General features: G+C 35.0%; 1 long non-coding RNA gene across 1 annotated transcript in view; it reads right to left on the bottom strand.

Moving 5' to 3' along the window:
• Positions 1-3,834: 3,834 nt before the first annotated feature.
• LOC113236887 overlaps positions 3,835-9,624 on the bottom strand; it is a 20,642-nt gene continuing 14,852 nt past the window's right edge. The window contains exons 2-4 of the long non-coding RNA XR_003310994.1: positions 8,573-8,668; positions 4,072-4,089; positions 3,835-3,907 (exon numbers count right to left, since the gene is read on the bottom strand). This is a non-coding gene — a long non-coding RNA (uncharacterized LOC113236887). The remainder of the gene's footprint in view (positions 3,908-4,071; positions 4,090-8,572; positions 8,669-9,624) is intronic.

Here is a 9,624-nt window from a genome sequence, read left to right as displayed (position 1 = left end):
TAAATAACATTCTCGCAGAGTTTATATACGAAATATTGTCGACACGGTAAATTTCACGCGTATTAGCGTATTCAATAACAATTTACCTTATCATTATTCGTCGATTGACGTATGTTTTTCTTATTAATGAAATAAATACGTAACATACTGAACCACTATACAAATATGAATTTACCAAAACATTAGTTTGCAAAAATATACTTATATCGAGTTCTTAGGTTTTCGCGATTGTTACACATATACTATTTTTCCGGATTTAAATCGCGTATAATTTGTTTTTTCAAACAAACCGACGTTTCGGGCCCTTTACAGGATGGTCACGGTTGACATGGACACGATTTAAACAAACTGTATCCCTTAATACGTGTTATGTACTTGCTCTAACAGTTTTATATTATATGTATATTTAAGGTTTAATATTCTTAATTTACTTCTACCGAACCCTATTTTTTGCTATTTAGTTTACACAAATGGATAGAAAATAATAAAGACGCGTCATACTGTGGAAACTTAGTCATTGTTCGTACACATATTATTATAATGATTAACATAATAATATGCCGATTGCCTCTCGACATATCAAAGGCCTTTGATAGGGTTTGGCATGATAGCCTGTTAGTTAAACAAGCTTCCAAATTACGGAATTCCTGTTGGCTTTTGCACATGGATAGGCTATTTTCTGAAGGATAGGCCAATCCGTGTAGTTGTAGATGGTTACTCGTCTGCTCCTCATGGTATACCGCCGGTGTACCTCAGGGATCTGTCCTCTCCGCAACTCTTATTTATTGCTGCATATCAACGACCTGTTACGTACGTACGCAGACGACAGCACAGTGGTAGAGAGTTATGCGCCAGACGCCCGAGATAACAGCGAAAAGATCCGGTGTAAACGAGAGGGGTTGGTCACCCGGTTGAACCTGTGCCTGAAAGCGGGTTCCGACTGGGGAGATGCGAACAAGGTCAGGTTTACTGCGGCTAAAACACAGGCGTGTCTTTTCATATCAAAACGGAGTCCCCTACACCTTACTCCGACTTTCCGAGGTGTATCCGTGCTGATAAGGGATCATCTTGAGCTACTTGGCTGGACTTATCATCCAACCTCAACTTTGGGCGACAATCGAGTGCATGGCAAAAACTGTTGTCAGAAAACTAGGCTTACTTTACAAGTCAGGCGGTACTTCACACTTGAACAGCTTTTAAATCTGTATAAACATTGACTTACAAATAAATGAACGACGGGTCTAATACAAAAACCACGAAAAAAATGTCCCAAGTCAACCTATTTAAACGTAGTGACATGTCAAGGAATATGAAAAAGCTAAAACGTTGAATTTAAATTGTAATATCATCGCAGTACTGTCTAATTTTGCTTGCTTCGCTGTCAGTCGAACAAACGAAGACTAAAGCGTGAATGATGCTCTGTATACGATTTTAACACCCTATAAGTTCGGACACTTTTTTAGCGCGGACCCGACGTCCATATAATTGTAAGTCAATGTGTATAAAGCACAAGTTCGATTGTATATGGAGTACTGCTGCCACCTTTGGGACGGCCATTGCCCATTACCAGTTAGCTGCCTTGGACTGCGGTGGAGCGAAAAGCAAAGAGACTTATTAACAAAATCTCGACTATCGCAGAAAAGTAGCCTGCTTGTTGGTTTTCTAACGGATACATTTCGGGGAGTGTGCGCAGGAACTTTTCAATTTGGTTCCGCCCTCACCGTCCGAACTTCGGTCGACTAGAAGGTCCGGAGCACTCCATTCTTATGTCGTTGATATTCCACCTATTCGCACTAAGCGCTTTGTTTCCTCCTTTTTGATGCGTACGACAAAGGAATGGAATGCTCTACTGTATTTTCCGAAAAGTACAATTTGGGGCTATTCAAGGCTAGAGTGAATAGGCATTTTTTAGGCAGACGGGTTCCATCGTCGGTCACATCGTCGCTTAACATCAGGTGAGATTGTGGCCAAGCTTGTGTCTATTATATATAAAAAAAATGTAGTTACTTGAGCAAGTAGGCGGTTATTATCTAAAAACAAACAATCTGATACTAAATTTAGTTATTTTGCGTAAGTAATTAAAATAAAAGCTACCAATGGACGGCGACGACGCATTCAAACTACTAAGGTAGGTATGATTATTGATACAATAAACTAGTGAAGTAATTTCACAAAAAAAAAATTATTTGCCAGGGTATGTTTAGGTATTTTTGGATTAGTGCTATGTGTGTTGTTTTTTAATTAATTACTAGTTATTTTTGTAGCTCGTAGTAGTAACCATGAGTTACAAATTACGGAAGTAATTAAATACTGACAGTTACTACAATAACAACTTGTAAGGAAAATGACATTTAACAATTAATTCATTTCGACGAAGCTCTGATAATAAATAACTTAGTTGGCACAGTCCAGAACACATCAAAGTTCTGACATTTTGGACTTATTTAATAATAAACTTGACGTGGTGCGAATGATTGACTTCGTACCAGCTGGGTTCCCATGGCACATGGTAACGCGCGCCGCCGTGGAAGCGAGCTCGCGCCAACGCGCGCGCCGTGTGTGGAAAAAAGGCCGCCCGAGCGCACGTGTGACCGCGCCGATTGGCCAGTCCGAAAACGTCCAGTTTAACTTAAGCTTTGCTGTAATGGCGTAAATTGAAAAATTCTATAATTTAATATTTAATTAGCGATGAAATGTGATTCCGTTTGTTTTGTAATTAGATTAGAATTAGACCTGTGTTCCAAAAATATTTTGTATTTATTGTAATAAATATCCCTAACAATGGCGTGCTGTTTCATTCGGTGGTGTGGGGAAAAATAGCAAAACATCTAATTATAAAACAAACGGAATCAAATTTCAACGGTAATCAAATATTAAGTAATTGTAATTTTTGTCCATTATAGCAAAGCTCAAGTTAATTGGTCGATTTGAAGTGAACCAGTTGACAACATCCGTCAATTGTTTCCTACTCGGCTAGCCATGCGCAGTTGTCACAGTAATGATATGGCAGAATAGTTTTCAAATAAATTAAATTACATTTCGTCTCTATTTCTGGTTATATGTATACTCGATGATTGGGAATGAGCTAGGCAGGCAGGTAATATTGAGTGTTAACCAATGATATTTATCCGTAGTTGGAGAATTCACGTAAAAGCCCCTAGCAAAGTCTACTCTAACAAGTCTACTAAAGGCCATCTTTAGACCATGAAGCCTACTCAAGTACATAGACATCGTTGAGCCTAGTCTTCTTTTATATTTTTTAAATTCATATGGTAACCTTAGTAACTGTTATAATCATATACTCTTTTATTGTGTAGTCAAAACACTCTGTTGCTTATTAATATATGATTTATGTTTTGTCTTGTTTTAACACGCGTCATTACATGCTTGCAAAACGAGATGGATAGTATGAAATTTTGTATATTATTTCGCGATTATCAAATATTGTAATGCCCAAACCCACAACATTACCTACCGAATCAATGTGAATCATTTAAGACTTTAAATTTATATTCACACAATTAGTAAAATAGCGAAATGGAACAACACAACGATGTAAATTAATTTTCAAAAAGGACCGCATCTGCGTCCGCCATCCATCTTGAAAGGTTGACAATCAACTAAATGATGTGCAGCGTCGTCACCGCATATCCGTGAAACACAGCGTGTATATGGATGGAACGCCGCATCTAGTACGCTATCGCTAGTATATAGATATCATTGCCTAAAAGTAATAATGCACTACCTACAAAATTACAAAGGAGAAGAAAAATAAAACCATAAAAACTTTATAAATTGATATTTATTACAACAAAATTTATTAAGTATTTTTTTATAATAATGTGGCCTACGCACACAATTCCTTCCTGATGTTATGTGTTACTTGTTGCGACGTCAGTTTCTTAACCTGTAAATGGAACCACATTTATAACTATATAGTGCCCTTTAGGGGTTGCGAAATAAGCAAAAGTTTAAAGAATCGCCATTAAAAACAACGAAACGTATTTTATGGCACATTCTGACAAATGACATATGCACAAATAATGATTAGACGTCTTATATTCAACTCACCCATGAAAAATTTCGCAACTGAAACAAATAAAAGGCATCAATAATTATACAGGTAGACACAAACACGTTTAGCGCCTAGTGAATCTCCAGAAGCAGGAGAACACATCGTATTGATCGCTCATCTTATCTAAGTAGGGAGCTCTTCCATTGCATACTACTTCGGAATATCTAGTTTTGGTTTATGATTTATTCCACATAATATAATTGTAATATGCCAATTGTGCAATTTTGTTGATCACTTAAATATTACTCAATTTGAAACTGTATTTATAATTCATTGGGAACATTTAGGATACTAAATGTTGCTACTCGGATACTGAAAATTCAAATGTGGTACCACAAATCTGCCGTCCGCTAACTAAAATTTGATTTTTCTAAATGACAAAAAATTTTTTGAGATATCATAAAAAACCATAACCCAGTTTTGCATATTGAAATTGTTTAATAATATTTCAGCTATGCATCGTTAGGATAAGTTCCGATAAGTCGAACAAGTTAACTAATTTTAACTATTTTTAAAAGAGAATATTTTGCACTATTTTTTGCCATTTAAAATGGATATTTCACCATTTGCCACTGAGCCGCGTTTTAGTTGGTGGACAGCAGGAATTCACTACATCAGCTTATCCATTGGATATATAACTTGTGAAATATAGGTGCCTGCCTTGACAGGTGAGCTGGAGATCGACGAACATTATACATATAATCACAACTATCACAAAGATACTACTAGGTACACTACCATGACGTCCGTGAAGAGTAAGCCTTCGTTCACACGGCATTGTCCTGCGCGTTTTTGAACGAATTCGATTATAAACGAACAGTGACCCCGCTCTCCCTGGAAGACCAGAAGGTATTAGGCTCATCCAATGAATCAAGAAGCAGTGCGTACAAACACATTTGAAAAATTGTACTATCTGAGAATCGATGAACAAAACAGGCCTTTGTTCCACTAAAGATATCAATAAATTGTTGCCTTGTTCCAAAAGATACTTCAATACTAATAATAATAATAATTCATTTATTTGTGAAAACACAGGTTAGAAGCTGACATGGTCAAAATACGCATAGTTTTACTGTGTCCGGCCAAACAGTAGGCATAAAAATATTGAAGGTATATATGCATTCACTCACATGCACTTCGACAGACAGACATGTTTCGTTTTTCAATAATATTACATGAACGTGCGCATATGGATTTAATAAGTCGGTCAGAATTGAAACGCGATGATAGTTATATGGGTCGATTTTAGTGGTAATTAGATGTCAAAATAATATCGTAACATGAATAACGTAAATAACGTCTAATGTCAAAAATTAGACAATGAATTTAGGGATTTATCATTTAAAAATTCAGACACTGTATAATACATTTTATTAGTCAGTAACTTGTTTAATTGTTTTTTAAATAGCATAAGGTTTTTCTCAGACCTTAGTGCTTCCGGTAAATTTTTGGCACCATTACAAAAATACTTTTCTGCATGAAGGTAGTTTTACAGGCTTTCAAACGAAGTTGGTCGTATCGTCTTGGCTTCAGAGTTCGTGTGAACAAGTGTGAGTGCATTCGGACATACACGACAGTTTCGTAGCTATAAATGAAGGAACAGTCAGTAGTCGAATATCTTTAAAATGTGGTTTGCAGCAATCTGTTCTCTTCAATCGACAAATTGCTCTGACACATCTTTTTTGTGCCTTAAGAACTGAGTTCACATTAGTTTGTTGCCCCAGAATATTATACCGTATCTTAATATGGACGCAATATAAACATGGTATGCTTGAAGGACCGAGTCTCTATCTACAACCTTGCTAAATATAAATAATGTATATGCATAAGTGTTGAGTTTAGTGCAAATACTCTCTAATTGTGCTTTCCAGTTAGTTTTGTCATCAATCTGTATACCTAGGAACTTTGTTATATTTGTGTCTCCGATGTGTGTCTCTTTGTGCTCTACGTTTATCTTAATAACTATTTTTCTCGACCTAAAATTCATGAGATATGTTTTTTCTAAATACATTTTTAAATTATTATCTTCAGGCCATTCTATTAATGAATTTAAACTTGTATTTATTTCGTTTTCTTTAATATATGTAATTGTACAATCGTCCGCGTAGAGCACCATTGAGTGATGGGATGCTTTAAGCATGTCATTAATGTATATTAGGAAGAGCAATGGTCCCAAAATACTACCTTGCGGTACTCCATATAATGTTACTTTAATATCAGAGTTATATTTCATTTCCGTTCTTGTTTGAATGTTGACTCTACTAATTTTGGTCAACTGAGTCCTTCCTTTTAAATATGAATAAAGTTTGTCAAGTAAAATGTCATGGTCTACGTAGTCAAAAGCTTTTGTCATATCCATATATATATATAGCAAATACCGGTCGACATTTATCCATTCTTTCATGTATTTTCTCTAAGAAATCATAAATCGCTAAATTAAGTGAACTATTTTTTCGAAAACCGTTTTTTCTTTACAAAAAATTTCATTTGCCTCAAAGTAACCATATAAATTCTCATAAATAATTTTCTCAAACACTTTAGAAAAAACTAGCAGTAGTGCTACAGGTCTATATGATTTCATGAGTTGTTTATTGCCTTTTTTGTACATGGGTTTTATAACTGTTATTTTCAAATTTTCTGGAAATGAACCCTCTCCAATGCACATAATATGTATGTCACTTAGGATATAAGAAATCACATAAGCTACATATTTTAGTACCTTCGTGCATACGTCATCGTATCCTGTACTATTTGTATTTTTTAAATTGCGTATAATGTTAAATATATCTTGAGGAACTGTAGGTTTCATAAAAAAAGACTTACATGTAGAATAATTACATGTATTTTTACTCTTTACTTTTGAATACAGTTGTACTTCTTGTATTAAGTAGTTATTCAATTCGTTGATTTTTAAACCTGATATAGAATTTTGGGGTATTTTTGGTCTATTATTTATTATTTTCCACGTAGCTTTGCATTTGTTTGTAGCTCTGGAAATAAAATAGTTATTTTGACACTTTTTTGTTAACTGGATTATCCTCTTTAGTCTTGTAAAAAAAAGTTTATATGCAGTTTTAGTTTTCTTTGTTATTCTGTATTTCCATAACATCTCCCTTTTCTTTTTACAGCACAATCGTATTCCACGTGAAAGCCGTCTTGTTTTTTCTTTAACAAAATTTTTTACTCTTATTACAGGAAAACACAATTGATAAAAAAGTTTAAAAGTGGCATAAAAAGCCTCATTGCTGTTCCTGGCTGTTCTTGAGTCACTAAAGCTGAGTTTGCTCGGCCATTCTTTGAATTTTATCATATTTTCAAGAAAATAGTCTCGTCTATAAGTGTACCATTGTTTTAATTTCACGAATTTTCCAACTGGGCATCGAGCCAACTGTGATGTGTGATCGGATAACGCAAAGTCAATTACTTCTACCTCACACTCATTAATATTATGTATAACATTATCATTACACGTACTACTACTTGGACGGGTTGGTTCATTTAATGCTGTTTTCAGATTAAAACCCTGTACTATGTTTGTAAATTCCAAAGATAATTTGGTGTGCTCTAGAGTATTTATATTAAAATCGCCACAAATAACGAACTTTTTGCTTCTTTGGTAGCATACTTCAGTCAACATATCGTGCAGATTGTTATAGAATAGAATAGAATTATTTATTTCGGACCATGATCTATAATAATGTTAGTAATACAGTAAATTTTACTTACGTGCTATGGTTAGTACAATACAAAATTACTTAATTTTAGTGAGAAGTGAGTCTAGACCACTAACCTACGCACGTGTAGTTGCACCCAATGTAGTTGGTAGGGGCAGTCCATCCTATTGGCAATAATGGTTAGGATGCTATTAGCGCTGCCGCGTACACGCATCATTATAAAATATTTCAATACATTTCAATTCACTTTTAGGAACTCTATATATACATAGAACTTGTGAACAAAATTATGATCAGTCAGGTCAACTGCACTACATTCAATAATGTTTGCAACACTGAATTTGGAAGCTTCGTCGATTATTTTATAATTAAAACCATCTTTAATGAGAATGCATGCACCTCCATTTCTATTATGTCGAGTAAAGCAAGAAGCAAGTTTGTAATTGGGAATATTTAAGAATTGTATGTCTTCTACCTACCAGCTCTTCTGTTCTTCCGGCGGCAAAGCCGTTGGGTCTTCTATGCCAATATAAAAGTGCAACAAAGCGTGGATCCATCACAGACGTGTTCTCAGCGCGATTGCTGTGTGAATACTGTGGCTATCAATTTTTGAAACGGATGAAAATATATCATGGGAACACCCCGCTATCTGTCCGTTTATAATCGAATACGTTAAAAAAACGTGCAGGGCAATGACGTGTGAACGAAGGCTTAGTGGGGAATCTAGATAGGTTGAAACTTGGTGGCTTATTTCTGCGCTCGAATGCCTCAGTTCCTTGACTGACTTGAAGTATATATACTAATTAGCCCTTGGAAATCTCACATTTCCCCATCTTCTTCTTCGATGTCCCTTTACACGATGCAGGTTTCTTTTGTTTACACGGTTCAGGTTCAGGAAGGGGAGCTGGTGCAGCGCTCACTGACAAACAAAACAAGAGGTGCTAAGTTTTTCTAGCTTTAACAAAAACTAATAAAGATAACAAAAAACAATCTAACAGATAGAGTAGAATAGAATATAATTAATTTATTACAACGCACAACACAAAATGTGTAAAAAAATATTACAGAAAGAAGTAAAAAACAACAAAGCAAAAGTGAAACAAAAAAAACAACGAATCAAGCATAATCCAATTTTAAAACAGTGAACTTAATATATAATTTGAATAAATGTCATGTATGCGTCATTGGCGTACCTTGTAAAAGGACCCACTCAGCTATGTCGCAGCCGAACAAAGATTGATTTTCAGTGGATATAAAACACATTAGATACAATAGTATAAAGAGCAAGTAGCGAGGTAAATCTGCAGCTCAGTAAAATGTCAAAAATCGGGCGCACGCCCACCATCTTAATTTGCTCGCGATGTGCGATAATTTTAAATGAGTGAGGACGGAGACCACTCCTCATTCCGTATGATTTTTTGTGGGTTTACTAAACTCCGTGTGTACGTCAACGAAGCTCAAAGTGATGAACTAATATCAAACTTGTAAGTGCATTTTGACGTTCTAAAAATGAACCGTGCATTGAGTGCTCCGAAAATTACGAAGAAACGTGCTAGATTTTGTTTACCGCGTAATAGACTTAACTTTGAACAATTGTTGAATAATAATTACTGATTGAGTAGGTTAATTATTGTTTTTTTAATTTATTATTATTTATTTAGCAACGCCTAATTACAAAATAGGTTACTAAAACTAAACAAGGTGCAGAATATTAGGCTGTACAAGTAATTCTGAGGTAAATGACCACTGACTTCCCTTACTAAAAAATATCTGCAATAAGGGTGTCAGTCATCCTCCGTGACAGCTTACAACCTTAACAATCGAATAAATGCCGTATTTTATTTTATTTTAAAATATAGTTAAAATAATATAATA

Source organism: Hyposmocoma kahamanoa, unplaced genomic scaffold (genome assembly GCF_003589595.1).
Source record: "Hyposmocoma kahamanoa isolate Upper Pololo Valley unplaced genomic scaffold, ASM358959v1 92, whole genome shotgun sequence".
Taxonomy (NCBI): domain Eukaryota; kingdom Metazoa; phylum Arthropoda; class Insecta; order Lepidoptera; family Cosmopterigidae; genus Hyposmocoma; species Hyposmocoma kahamanoa.
Note: the sequence above shows the minus strand (reverse complement) of the source record. Positions and strands in the feature narration are given on the sequence as shown.